The sequence below is a fragment of the Sturnira hondurensis genome, unplaced genomic scaffold, assembly GCF_014824575.4.
Source record: "Sturnira hondurensis isolate 20B ecotype Veracruz unplaced genomic scaffold, ASM1482457v3 Scaffold0010428, whole genome shotgun sequence".
Taxonomy (NCBI): domain Eukaryota; kingdom Metazoa; phylum Chordata; class Mammalia; order Chiroptera; family Phyllostomidae; genus Sturnira; species Sturnira hondurensis.
This window is the reverse complement of record NW_028083059.1, coordinates 22,077,317-22,091,610: the sequence shown is the minus strand read 5'-3', so window position 1 is coordinate 22,091,610 and position 14,294 is coordinate 22,077,317. Positions and strand designations below refer to the sequence as shown.

Genomic DNA, 14,294 nt, shown 5'->3' with positions numbered 1-14,294 from the left:
AGATTCCTGAGCAAGGAATCAGTCACTTCTTTTGTCTCTTCTAGTTGTCCTTATGAGTGTACAGAGTCAACTTCATGGGTGATGAACCAATGCAGACACACACAGGGACCTGAATTCCGAAGGTGACCCAATACCAGAGGTATAGTGTTGTATGGTAGCAACCTTGAAGATTTTAATAACCGCCTTTGGATGTACACATTATTAGAAAAATTCTGATGGCAAGATTAAAGTGTGCACTTCAGTGGTCTAGAGCCTTGGCTTACTGTGCTCTTGGTCCTTAATGCTTCTCTACCTCCCTAGGATCTGTCCTCTGCCACCCGCTCTGCCGTCTCCGCCCAGTGACCTACGCCACACTTTTTGCTTGGCAGAGACTACAAGAAGTCTGTCCAGAAGGTGTCCTGCCATGTAATATGAACAATAGAGACATTTATTGAGGAATATACAAGATACAAGAAAATTATACACAGGATAACGATGCCCCAGCCCCTTCAAAGTAGGTACCTTGGGACCTCACACAGTTCTCCCAATTGCCATCAGCCACCCTGTCATGTTTTCCTGAATCTCACTGATGATCTGAAATCTCTTCCCTTTCAAAGGTGATTTTAGTTTTAGGAAAAGCCAGAAGTTGCAGGGCACAAAATCTGGGCTGTCACCTGGGTGATTTGATTTTTCACCAAAAAACTCTGCATGAGATGCAATACATAAGCAGGCATGTTGTCGAGATGAAGCTGCCAAACACCAGTTGCCCATGGCTGCAGACTTCTAAATCATCTAGAGAGTTTCTGCAAAGGAATGTTCAAGATTAGCGCAATATTTGATGAAGATTCATTGCTCTACTTAGTCAGTCATTTTGAATGTGACAGCCACACAGTACACATGCTCACTCCATAGCATCTACCACCCCCACTGACTAGTACAGTGAAGTCATCATTGTTCACACATGCACATTCTAGTCCACTCTCCTTGGCTGCCAGGTTACATCAATGTCACGCAAACCATTCTCATTATATTTACAATGGTTGGACCTTTTCTGGGCAGACCTATTATGTGGGCAAAGAGTCACTTAAAGTCAGGGTCCCATTTCAGGGTGAAACCTGGGTGCCTGTGGGGATCTGCAGTTGCCCAGCCACTAATCCTGACAAAAGAAATATGGCATTAATTAGAAAACAAAAAAACACAGTGACAGGAAGATAAACAGAAAAAAAAAAGAAGCCCTGGCTGGCGTAGCTCAGTGGATTGAGCCCGGGCCTGCGAACCGGACAATCGCGGTTCGATCCCCAGTCAGGGCACATGCCTGGGTTGCAAACCGGTTCCTTGCAGGCTAACTACCAGCAGGGGATGCACAAAAGGCAACCATACATTGATGTTTCTTTCCCTCTCTCCTGCCCCTCTAAAAATAAATAAATAAATAAAATCTTTAAAAAAAAAAAAGAAAAAGCTTNGGGTGAAACCTGGGTGCCTGTGGGGATCTGCAGTTGCCCAGCCACTAATCCTGAGGAAAGAAATATGGCATTAATTAGAAAACAAAAAAACACAGTGACAGGAAGATAAACAGAAAAAAAAAAGAAAAAGCTTTTATTTCTGCTTTGTACCTTGTGCCTTGTATTTTCATTTGGTACTGGGTCCCACAAAGTATATAGTTGGTTGCTTATAGTTTAGTCCAAGATTTCTCAACATCGGCACTTGACATTCTGGGTCAGGTGATTATTTGCCATGAGTTACTGATCTCTGTGTTATAGGGTATTTTGAAGCACCCATAACCTATATCTACTAGATGTCAATAGCACCTCTTCTCTGTTGTAGCAAACAAAAATGTCATCAGACATTGCCATATGCTTCTTGGGAGTGGTTAGAACCATTCGGGTTGACAATCATCAGTTTGATTTCTGGTACCTGAATCCTTTTTCTGGAACTCTCTGTTGAACAAAGGTGCTGATATCTAGGCCTTAAACTTAAAGTCAAACTACTCTTATTGCCTAATATTAAGTAAGATCACAGGTTTTAAAATCCTCTCTGGGTCTGAAACCTAGTTTTGACCTTAATTAGTAGTATTACTATAGGCAAGTTACTTAATCTCTTACTGTAGGGGACCAGTTTGCTTTGGTCTGGCAAATGTGACTCAGCTTTATACGGAAAACCTACAGAAGCAAAGTGGTGGGCAGGAGCCAGACCTTTAAACCGAGTTTTCCCATGGGGATCAGGCCTAGAAAATGCATATAGACTGTTATGGCTCCCTCTTGCTAAAACTCCATCACTCTGGTCTAAAGCAATAAATGTGTATTGTCTATCTTCAAGGTAATTTCCAAGGCCTGTATGAATTTTCCGAAGGACAGAGCTAATCAGCTCATCATCATTCTCCTCTGCATGTTATTTTCATTTCCTTGATTGTACCTAAAATATAGACAATAATATTCTATGTAATAGATAATAAATCTTTCTCTGATGTAAGACCACAGGAAAACAATAAAAGCCTGTCTAGACAAGGGTCGGGGCGCTCCCCTCTTGAGGGAGTGGCCAAGGCATCCATAGACACTCTCCCCTTGAGAAAGTAGCTGTGCTACTTGTCCAACAAGTAAGATTGTTGTCACCTGTGCATTTATTCTTGTTGTCGGTCACAACAGGTGGACTCTGCTGGCCAGAGTCCACCACATCTTACAGTCTAGTTTTTGACCATTATTTAAAAACAATAATAATAACAGTAACTATAACAAATGGTTTTTGCAAGAATTAAATGACAAAATATAAAATTCTCAGCAAAGTGCCTTGGACTGGTACAAAGTAAGTAATCAATAAATGGCATTATTATAACTGTTATTATTATCATAGTAAATTCCATCACTCCTAGAAAATTCTACTTTGTTGATTCCTTGTGAGGGCAACTTCCCCCACAAGTCCCCCTAGTTACCACGGATGAAAATGAATATGACTGAGACATGATGTGATCTGCTTAGGGAGGAGAAGTGGCCTTTTTCCCAGAGGGAAAAGGCCATGGGCTGGTGGCCAGTTTCTCAGGGGAGACAAAGGCCCCAAGCCCCCTCCTCCATAGCCTTTTATTGGGTTGTAATACATAGGAATAGAGGGTGGCAAGGATCAAACAGTAGATAACATTTCAAAGAAATCTGAGGGCTTCACAGTCTGAGTCAGTGTCTGTCAGGAACAGAGTTTTAGGGTTTCCTGCCTGAACCCTTAACATATGAATGAAAGCACTCTTAGCAGAGCAGATTTTACAGGTTTATCAGGAAGTCTTTGTGGTGCCAGATTTTTCCTCAGGACACACTCTAGCAAGGCAAGGAGCTGCACCTCTCCCCAATAGGTATTCAGGCTTAAGGGGATTAGAGCCAGGAGGCACTTCTCCCAGAGAACATGGGGACTCGGGGGCTATGTCAAAGCTGGAGGGGAAGAGTCCATTGCTCCCTCTTTGTTGTAGCCCCCCCGAGTCCTTCCATGAAGGCCTCCCAAGTGATCCAGTCTGGCTTAGGTTGCCCCTCACTGTGAGGGGTCTTACCCATCATTGACTTCTGACCAAGCTTTGGGGGCAGGGAGAGGAAACTGAGGCAGCATTTGCTATCAGAAACAAGCTTTGTCTCCTGCAGCTGGCATTCTAAGGTCGCCCCTCACCCTTAGCCACAAGGGGTAAAGATACAATTCCTAAAATCAGGCAGAGTGTCTACAAAAATTCCTTAAACGTATAAATTTCTTCCTTTTACTGATTTTCATTGGCCTATTTATTTTTTTAGCATTAACACTAATCACCAGTAGCTTGCGCTTATATAAAGTTGTTCTTCTTTTTCTATTGTTCTAAACAAATATATGAGTCTTTTCTAGAGATCACAGGGTCCTGATAACAGAAGCTAACATAGTTGTACCACTTCTTTCCTGCAGAGAAACCCAAATGACATCTCTTCACATTTAATTCCATTTAAACCTCCTGCAGAATTGCCGTTTATAGTGTAAGGGATGCCTGCAATTCTCAGGTCATTTACAGAGCAGAAACTGGCTGAATTCAGTCTAATAAGGATCTTTCCAGTTTATCTATCAGCCCTCTCTGATTCTCTTACACTTCTCCCTCAAATATCCCCAAGCCTGAGAAAGGCCTCTTTACTAAGAGAACTCAAAACACATGGAAGGAAATGGCTATTATTTTCAAAAAAATAAAATGCTAGGAGATACAAGATGGTGATAGACTAACTAGGTGGTTATTACACTCACCTCCTCCCAGAAACAAACTCTAATCACACCTAAAATATAGCACAATCATCCTGAATAACCAACTGAAGAAGAGCTGAAGAGAAATTTTTTAACCAAGGATGTGCAAAAGAAGCTACATCAAGATTGGTAGAAAGAATGGAGATATAAAACAGGCCCGACCTGTTCCCATCAGTGGCAGCTGAGATTCCAGAGGAGTACTTCAGCTGTAAAGTTTCCCCCTAAGAAGTTGGATTCTCTACCCCAAACCAGGGTCCCCAGCCCAGAACACCAGAGGCTGGAAGAGGTGTCCATGTAACATCTGACTGTGAAAATCGATGAGGATTCTGTCCACCAGGGTGAGACAGGAGTCTACTAGAGACACAGCTGCCCTCTTAGAAAGCCAATGTACAAAATCGTGTTCCCAGCCAATCACCCTGATCTCCAGCAGAGGGAAGGGAGAGTAGACTAGAGTCACCTGAAGAGAGATCAGGTTTGTGTCTCTGGGGAGAGAGATGAAGAGAAAGCTGTCAAGATCCCTGAGCTGAGTTCCTCTCCCACACCATAAATGCCATCGTTCTTGGGTGGAGCATTCCCCTCCATAGAACATCAGCCTGGGGAATGCAATAGTCCAACCCTCTGGACTCCCTGCTGCACCATCCTATGGAGGTAGTGCTCTCCTGAGAAGTCGGCTACTTGGGCTAAGGTATAGAGTTCTGGGCAGACTCAGGGAGTGACAGTGACTGAGTTGTGTGGCTTAAAAGTGAAGGCCATTCCCCCCACTTAAATGTGGACTTGACTAGTACCTCCCTCCCACAAGAGGAGCTCCCAAGGGCCCTGCTATCCAAAATCCTAGTGGCTTCACCCTGTCAAATTCTTGGCAGAATCCAAGACAGACTGAGTTGTGTGGCTTTGGGGTGGAGATCATTCTGTCCACATCTCCCAAGCCTCATGGAAACATCTCCCTCATGGGACATTTACAAGCCCCATCTTCCTGCCCCCTGGCAGCCCAGCCATGCTGAGATCAGGCTCCAGGCAGACTCTGGGACAGACTAGATTATGTGGCTCTAGTACAGGGGAAATTTTTGCTTCACACGCCCAACTGGTACAAAGCCTTCTCTCTTCATATGACCAAGTCTTGTTCTGTTTGGTCCAGATGAACTCTGCTGGACTCACCCTGACAGCTCCTGAGATCCAGCCCAAACACAAAGTTGTACGAACACCCAGAGGTGGCAGCTAGACTTGGAATACCTTGGAATATTAGCTGAGTGGCTTCAGACCCAGCACTGGGACCAAATTTGAACCTTTATCAATTTTGTGAACAATGATTGCTCTTACCTGGTGACTCAGAGAACCTACCTCATGTAACTCAAGTCCTTACAGAGGCTTTTTCAGTGACTGCTTCTGTCAGTCAACAGTTGGAAGCAGGTGGAGACAAATATCAGAGTGCCTTTGGCCTTTTGCTGACCTGACCCCAGTATTGGTGCTAGTAAAATCTAGCCTTGGTGAGCAATTTGGTTCTTCTCATGCACAACCAGTCCAAGCAGAGGCAGCCACAAACTATGGAACACTTTTTAGCTATAAACAGGTTGCCTCAGACACAGGAAGCATCTGAGATCAAAATGGACCACATCCCTTGCAAGAGGCCCCAGAATCAACACACACAGTAGCCAGCTTCAGATGACATCAGAGCATTATCCAATTAACTTCAGAAGAGGGATATCCAAAGGGAGACCTCAGCAGGTACCAGACCCTGTTGTGGTCAGGGTGATCTTCACAGTAAGCCAGCCTGTGAGTTGATCCCAAGCATTAACAGTTCAATAGCAATCATGATTCAATTGCAACAGGAGGCCCCACATAACCTCCATGAGGGGCATTACTGGAGCACTCAGGTCAGATGAGCAAGGAAACTGCTCCACTGACTGGGTCCCATAGGAAAATTACTACATAAACCACCTTACCAAGACTTAGAGTTATAGCAGATCTACCTGATACTTAGATACAAACACAAAGGGGCAGCCAAGTGGAGACACAAAGAAATATGCCACAAATGAAAGAACAGAAGAAATCTCCAGAAAAAGAGCTATGTAAAAGGGAAGCTAGAAATTTACACGATATAGAGTTTTAAAAAATTGTTAAAAGGATGCTCAAGAAATTTACTGAGAACTGTAATAGCATGAAATAGGACAGAGAAATAATTTTTCAAAGATCTAGTAAAAAATGAAAAATGTAATATCTTAAAAGAAGAATAAAATAGAAGGAATAAAGAGTAGATTGGATGAAGCAAAAAAACAAATCAGTGATTTGGAAAACAAGGTAGAAGAAAATACCCAATCAGAGCAGCAAAAATTTAAAAAATAATAAAAAAAACAGTTCACAAGACCTTTGAGACAATATGAAGCATTGAATTATACCAGAAGGAGAAAACAAAGCAAGGGATTGAGAACATATTTGAAGAACTAATGACGGAAAACTTCCCTACCCTGGTGAAGGAAAAAGACACACAAGTCCAGGAAGCACAGAGAATCCCAAACAAGATGAACCAAAGAGGCCCACAACAAGGCACATCATAATAAAAATTCCAAAGGTTAGAAACAAATAGAAAAATTTTAAAGCAGAGATAAAAATAGTTTCATACAAGAGAGTTCCCATAAGACTGTCACCTGATTTCCTAACAGAAACATTTATAAAGTTATGAAACTAGAAATCAAGTACAAGGAAAAAAACTAAAGAACACACAAAGAAATTGAGGTGAAATAATATGTTATTAAACATTAAATATGTTAACAATAAGATCAAGTAAGAAATTAAAAGGTATTTTGAAGCAAATGAAAATGAGAATATCATACATAACCCCAATTCAAGAAACAAAGCAAAAGCAGTTCTAAGAGTGAAATCATAGCATTATGGACCTACCTAAAGAAACAGGAAAAATCTCAAATAAACAATCTAACCTTACATTTACAGGAACTAAATAAAGAAAAACAAACAAAGCCCAAACTAAGTAGAATAGAAATGATAAAAATCAGAGGGGAAATAAACAAAACAGAGTCTTAAAAAATACAAAAGATCTGTGAACCAAGAGACCATTCTTTGAATTCATATAAAAGATTGACAAACCTTTAACCAGACTCAACAAGAGACAAAGAAAGAACCCAAATAAATAAAATCAAAATTCAAAGAGGAGGAGAAATAACTGACACCAAAGAAATAAAAAGCATTATAAGGAAATATTACAAACAACCATATGCTGAGTAATTGGACAATGTGGACCAAATGGATAAATTTCTAGAAATATACAATCTTCCAAAAATGAATCAGGAAGAATCAGAAAACCTGGAGAGACAGATTACAACTAATGGAATTCATGCAGTAAGCAAAGAGCTCCCCTGACAAAAAAAAAATGTCCTAGACCAGAGAGCTTGACCAGTGAATTTCAGCAAACATTAAAAACAAAAAACAAACAACAACAACAAAAAAACCCTAACACCTATTCTTCTCAAAGTATTCTACAAAGTTAAAGAAGAAAGGAGACTTGTAAACTCAGTTTAAGCGTGGAAGTATTATCCAAGCATTACCCTAATTCCAAAACCAGATAAGGACTCTACAAAGAAAGAGAATTGTAGGCCAGTACTCCTGATGAACATAGATGCTAAAATCATCAAAAAAAATATTAGCAAACCAGATCCAGCAATACTAAAAAGATCATACACCATGATCAAGTGGGATTTATCTTGGGGATGCAAGTTTGGTACAATATCCACAAATCAATAAATGTGACATACCCTATAAACAAAATGAAAGCTAAAAACCACATATTTAAGCCCTGGCTGGTGTAGCTCAGTGGATTGAGCCCAGGCCTGTGAACCAGAGGACTGTGGTTCAATTCCCAGTCAGGGCACATGCCTGGGTTGCAGGCCAGTTCCCTGCAGGCCAGTTCCCAGCAGGGGATGCACTAGAGACAACTATACATTAATGTTTCTCTCCCTTTCTCCATTCCCTCTAGAGATAAATAAATAAAATCTAAAAAAACACACATTTATATTAATAATAAAAAAGCATTTGATAAAATCTAGCACTGATTTATAATTTTAAATCTCAGCACAGTGGGAATGAAGGGCACATAAATCAATGTAATAAAAGCCATATATGAAAAAAAAAGTACTCAATTGTCAAAACCTGCAAGGGTTTTTAAAAATATATTTTATTGATTATGCCATTACAGTTGTCCCATTCCCCTCTTTCACTCCCCTCCATCCTGCACTCCCCTCCTCCACCATTCCCCCACTTTCGTTCATGTCCATGTATCGCAAGTTCTTTAGATTCTGTATTTCCCACAGTATTCATGCCCTCCCCACTGTCTATTTTCTACCTACCATCTATGCTACTCATTCTCTGTACCTTCTCCCCTCTTCTCCTCCTCCCACTCCCCTGTTGCTAACCCTACATGTGATCTCCATTTCTCTGTTTCTGCTCCTGATCTAGCTGTCCACTTAGTTTGCTTTTGTTTTAGATGTACTTGTTAACAACTGTGAGTTTGCTGTCCTTTCACTGTTCATATTTTTTATCTTCTTTTTCTTAGGTAAGGCCCTTTAACATTTCATATAATAAGGGCTTGGTGATGATGAACTCCTTGAATTTGACCTTATCTGAGAAGAACTTTATCTGCCCTTTCATTCTAAATGAAAGCTTTGCTGGGTAGAGCAATCTTGGATGTAGGTCTTTGGATTTCATGACTTGGAATACTTCTTTCCAGCCCCTTCTTGCCTGTAAAGTCTCTTTTGAGAAATCCACTGACAGTCTGATGGGAACTCCTTTGTAGGTGACTGTCCCTTTTCTCTTGCTGCTTCTAGGATTCTCTCCTTCATTTTAATCTTGGCTAATGTAATTATGTTGTGCCGTGGTGTGTTTCTTCTTGGGTCCAACTTTTTTGGGACTCTCCGAGCTTCCTGGATTTCCTGGAAGTCTATTTCCTTTGCCAGACTGGGGAAGTTCTCCTTTGTTACTTGTTCAAATAAGTTTTCCACTTGTGGCTGTTCCTCTTCCCCTTCTGGTACCCCTATAATTGGGATATTGGAATGTTTAAAAATGTCCTGGAGGTTCCTAAGCCTCTGCTCATTTTGTTGAATGCTTGTTACTTCATATTTTCCTGTTTGGTCATTTTTTTCTTCCTTCTGGTCTACTCCCTTGATTTGAGTCCAAGTTTCCTTTCCATCACTATTGGTTTCCTGTGCGTTTCCCTTCATTTCAATCAGTTTAGCCTTCATATGTTCCTCTAATTTGTGGCTAAAATCAACCAGTTCTGTGAGCATCCTGATCACCAGTATTTTGAACTGTGCATCTGAAAGGCTGGCTATTTCTTGGTCACTTAGAATTATAGGCTCTGGGGCTTTGAGCTGTTCTTGAGTCATAATGTTTGGTCTGTTTGCACCTGTTATGTTTGAGGGGCGAAGCCTTAGGTGTTCACCAGGGTGGGGTGACCTGGTCGCTGGGTTGTGATGCTGTATGTGGGGGCAGGGTGAGAGAGGAAAAAAAATGGCACTTTGTTCTGCTCCTCTCTCTCACACATTTCTGTCTCCTCTGTGGCTTCCCACAAGCAAATTGGGCCCCTCTGGTTCTGGTTCCCAGGTGTGTGGACCTGTGTACTCTCCAGGACCCTGTGGGTCTCTCCAATGAACTCTCGGTGGGCCTGGGAGCCTTTCCCAGCCCTTCGACCCTGAAAGTCTTTCCAATTGGTGCTTTTAGGCTCTAATTCCTGCTGGGGCCCTAGCCTGAGTGGTCTGTCTCACTCTTTGCTCCTTCGCTTGGTTTATCTGCGCTCGAATGTGTGACCGCAGTCAGCCAGCTGCCCTGCACCCTCACTGGGTCTGCCCATTGCCTCCCCACGCCTGGGATCCACTAACTGCCTCAGCCTCCTCTCCTGGTCAGTTGGACCGAAGGGTCTTTCCAGCCTGACCCCACTCCGCCGCTGACTCTGCCCCTCTTACCAGTCTGGCTGAGTGGTTTTTTGTTCAAAACCTGCAAGTGTTTTGATTAAGCTCAGAAACAAGACAAACACATCTACTGTCACCATTCTTCTGGTTCACAGGCCCGCGCTCAATCCCCTGAGCTACACCAGCCAGGGCCAACTGTCACCACTCTTAGTCAACATAATACTGGAAGTCTTAGCCACAGCAATCAGAAAAAAAGAAGAAATAAAAGGCAACCAAATTGGAAAGGAAGAAGTAAAACTGTCATTATTTGCACATTACATGATACTATATATAAAGATATCTAAACATTCCACAAAAAACTACTAAAATAATAAATGAATTCGGTAAAGTAGTAAAACAAAAAATAAATGTCCAGAAACCAGTGGCATTTTATATACCAATAATGGGCTATCAGAAAGAGAAACTAAGAACACAATCCCATTCACAGTTGCATCAAAAACATAAATACCTAGTATAAAATTTAACCAAGGATGTAAAAGACTTGCACTCAGAAAATTATAAAACAATGAAGAAAGAAATTAAAGAAGATACCAATAAGTAGAAGCATACACCATGTTCATAGATAACAAAAATTGACATCATCAAAGTGTCCATACTAAGCAAAACAACCTATAGATTCAATGCAGTTACTATGAAGATACCAATGGCTTATTACACAGAACTAGAACAAATATTTCAAAAATTCATAGAGAAACACAGAAGGCCACAATAGAAATGCCAATCCTGAGGAAGAACAAAGTGGAAAAATCATGCTACCTAATATCAAATTATAATACAAGGCCATAGTAATAAAAAGTGTATGTCACTGGCATAAAAACAGACAGATCAGCGGAATAGAATAGAGAGCCCAGAAATAACCCATGTCATTATGGGCCTACATCACACTAAAACATTTTTGCAAAGCCAAGGAAACCATCATCAAAATGAAAAGACAACTCACTGAATGGGAGAAAATATTCACCAATGATGCACTGTTAAGGGTTGAATATCCAAAATTTATAAGGAAATCATAAAACTTAACACAAAAAAGCAAACAATGCAATTAAAATATGACCAAAAAACCTGAATAGACACTCTCCAAACAGGGTGTACAGAGGGCCAATACATTTATGAAAGGATGCTCAACATTACGAATTATCAGAGAAATACAAAGTCAAACCACAATAAGACATTATCTTACACCTGTCAGAACAACTACCATCAATAATCAACAAATGACAAGAGTTGGCAAGGATGTGGAGAAAGAAGAACCCCCATGCGTGGTTGGTGAAAATGCAGATTGGTGCAGCCACTGTGGAAAGCAGTATGGAGTTACTTCAAAAACTAGAAATGGGACTGCCTTATCACCCAGCTATTTTACTTCTGGGATTGTACCTGAAGAAACCCAAAACACTAATTCAAAAATATACACATACCCCTATGTCCATTACAGCATTACTTACGATACCCAAGATTTGGAAGCAGCTCAAGTGTCCATAAGTGGATGAGTGGATAAAAATGTGTGGTACAATTATACAATAGAATACTACTTGGCTGTAAAAAAAAAGACAATCTTAGCTTTTGCGACAGCATGGATGGACTTGGAGAGTATCATGCTAAGTGAAATATGCCAGTCAGAGAAAGACAAATATCATATGATTTCACTATTATGTAGCATCTAATGGACAATAGAAATCAAAATAGAAACAGACTCATAGATACAAACAACAGACTTACAGTTGTCAGATGGGAGGAGGGTTGAGGGCAATAGATGAAAAAATGTATAGGGATTAAAAAAACTCTTAGACACAAACATCAGTATGGTGACTACTAGAGAGAAAAAGGGTATGGAGAGGTATGATGAGGTAAAGAGGTATAAATGGCGATGGAAAAAAAATTGACTTGGGGTGGAACACACAATACAATATACAGATGTATTGTAGAATTGAATATCTTAAATATATAGAATTTTATTAACCAATGTCACCCCAATAAATTATAAAAAATAAAATGCTGATTTTTCTCACATGAATAAAATAATGACAAAGCCTATGTGATTACTCAAGTAAAATCTATGAGGATGTACAACAAGCAAATTTCTTTTACAAATTACACAATTTACCAATGTGCAGAAATTCAAAACTAACAGTAACATGGTTAAGATATTTCAGATGTAGCTGCAATGAGAACAGTCTCTAAAAATGAGTATCTGGATTATATATAAATACTGTTTCTGCATGTGCACACAGTCTATAATCTGGAATCTGTTATATTAAGCACCATTTTTTTAGAGCAATAAAAGCTTCAACTTCTTTCTTTCTGTTTTAAGTCAAATATTGGGCAGGATGTTATTTAGGCTGACCGAAGCACTAAGTCATTTAAAGGAATACCTGGAATCAACTGCTTGTTTTCAAGTCCTTTACCCACTTTTTGACAAATTGAGGTTTTTACACAAAACTCTCAGTTCAATAAAAACAAACTGATTTGACTAATCATTAAATCTATCAAACTGTTTACTATTACATTCATTAGAAAGAGCAATGTTTGTGTTAACTATCTTTTCAGTTCGATTCAGCTGAAGTTTGTGTGTCCATAGCTCTCTGCACGTAACTCATTACCACATTTTTCAGTCTGAACTCGAATAATTATGTGATCAATGTCCATCTGTTGGACTGACTGTTGTCTCCTTATGCCAAAGAACCTGGCATAGGTTAGGTCTCAAAATATAGTCACTAATTTGTGAATCATCTGTGTTTCAACAATTTCCACCTGGTTGAATATATATATTCAGGAATATATTTTCCTTTATATATATATATATATATATATATATATATACACACACACACACACACACACACAAATGAAAATAAAAGACCATATAAAAGATACATGCTTGTTATTTTGAAAATTGTTCGTAAATCCTTATTTGAGTGTATATGTTCACGTGTACTGAAACTCATAAATCCTTTTTAAACATAAACCAGAAGAATAAATTAGATCATGAACAAAAGAAAGATTAAATGGAACTAAAATATGCTATTTACCTGATGTTAAAGAATAACCTTAAATATGAAAATTTAGAGTTTAAATTTAGAAGTTTCTTAACATTTGAAAAAATATGTATCATTCTTGGTTATATTTTGGGTAAGGACTTTTCAAATCAGAAGACATTCCCCTCATAACCTAAAATGTTTCATGCATATTCATTTAGATTCCTAAGAGGATCTCATTATCTCATCCAAAAAAAGAATTAATAATCCTTAATGGTTTCCGATGACACTTTGTCTTTGTCCCTTTCTCGACTGTGCAGATGACTTTAAGCATACAAATGTTTCTGCTCATGCTTTGACCTCTAAAGTCTGATGAACAATCACAGGATTAAAAAGAAATCATTCTTCCTACACTCATGAATTTTGTATTCCATTTTACACATAGAAAAAGGAAAATGTACCTGGCTTTACTTTAAGTATTTGAACAATAGTTTTAGAATTAAAAGTAAAGAAGCAAATTAAGAAAAGTTCACTTGAGTCACAGAGAAAAACAGTACTGATTATGAAAGACTCTCTAAGTTCTTATAGGATTTGCAATTTGTTCCTAAGAGCAATAGGAAATCGCAGAAGAGTTATTAGAAATGAGCAAATCAAACAGACTTGGGTTCAAATACAATTGCACTTTCACACAGTTCTCGCATCTCTTAAATGGACATAAAAATAACTACCTCATTAGAGTGCGAAATGAAGTGAATGTAAATGAGTTAGTATGATACTTGACACCTAATAAACACACACATTTTTTTATCATTTTCCTTCTTGTATGTATCAAAACTCATATCAAACAATGAGTTCTGGGTTGCAAAAGAGGATTTATTTTTCACACCTGTATGTTGTCTTTGCCCAAAAATTAAGCAAAAACAAACACAAGTGCTGTAACACACACATATTAATATGTCCAGTTCAACAGTTTATATAGAAGTGCATGCTATGTATTAAAATAAACCCTTGATGGTTAAAGAGGACCTGAGTGGGGACAGGGAATGGCCTGATTTCATTCTTTTTCCCATTCTATTTGGTTACAGTGAAGAGTCAATCTTCGTCTGGTTTTGAGATGAAAACAAGTGTTTACATTGCAAGGCCT

At 39.3% G+C, this 14,294-nt stretch overlaps 1 non-coding gene across 1 annotated transcript; it reads right to left on the bottom strand.

Annotated features, from left to right (window-relative positions):
* Positions 1–13,958: 13,958 nt before the first annotated feature.
* On the bottom strand, positions 13,959–14,085 carry LOC118995910 (small nucleolar RNA SNORA40). Its single transcript, XR_005068390.1, has one exon. It is a non-coding gene; the product is annotated as a small nucleolar RNA SNORA40 (small nucleolar RNA).
* Positions 14,086–14,294: the final 209 nt, after the last annotated feature.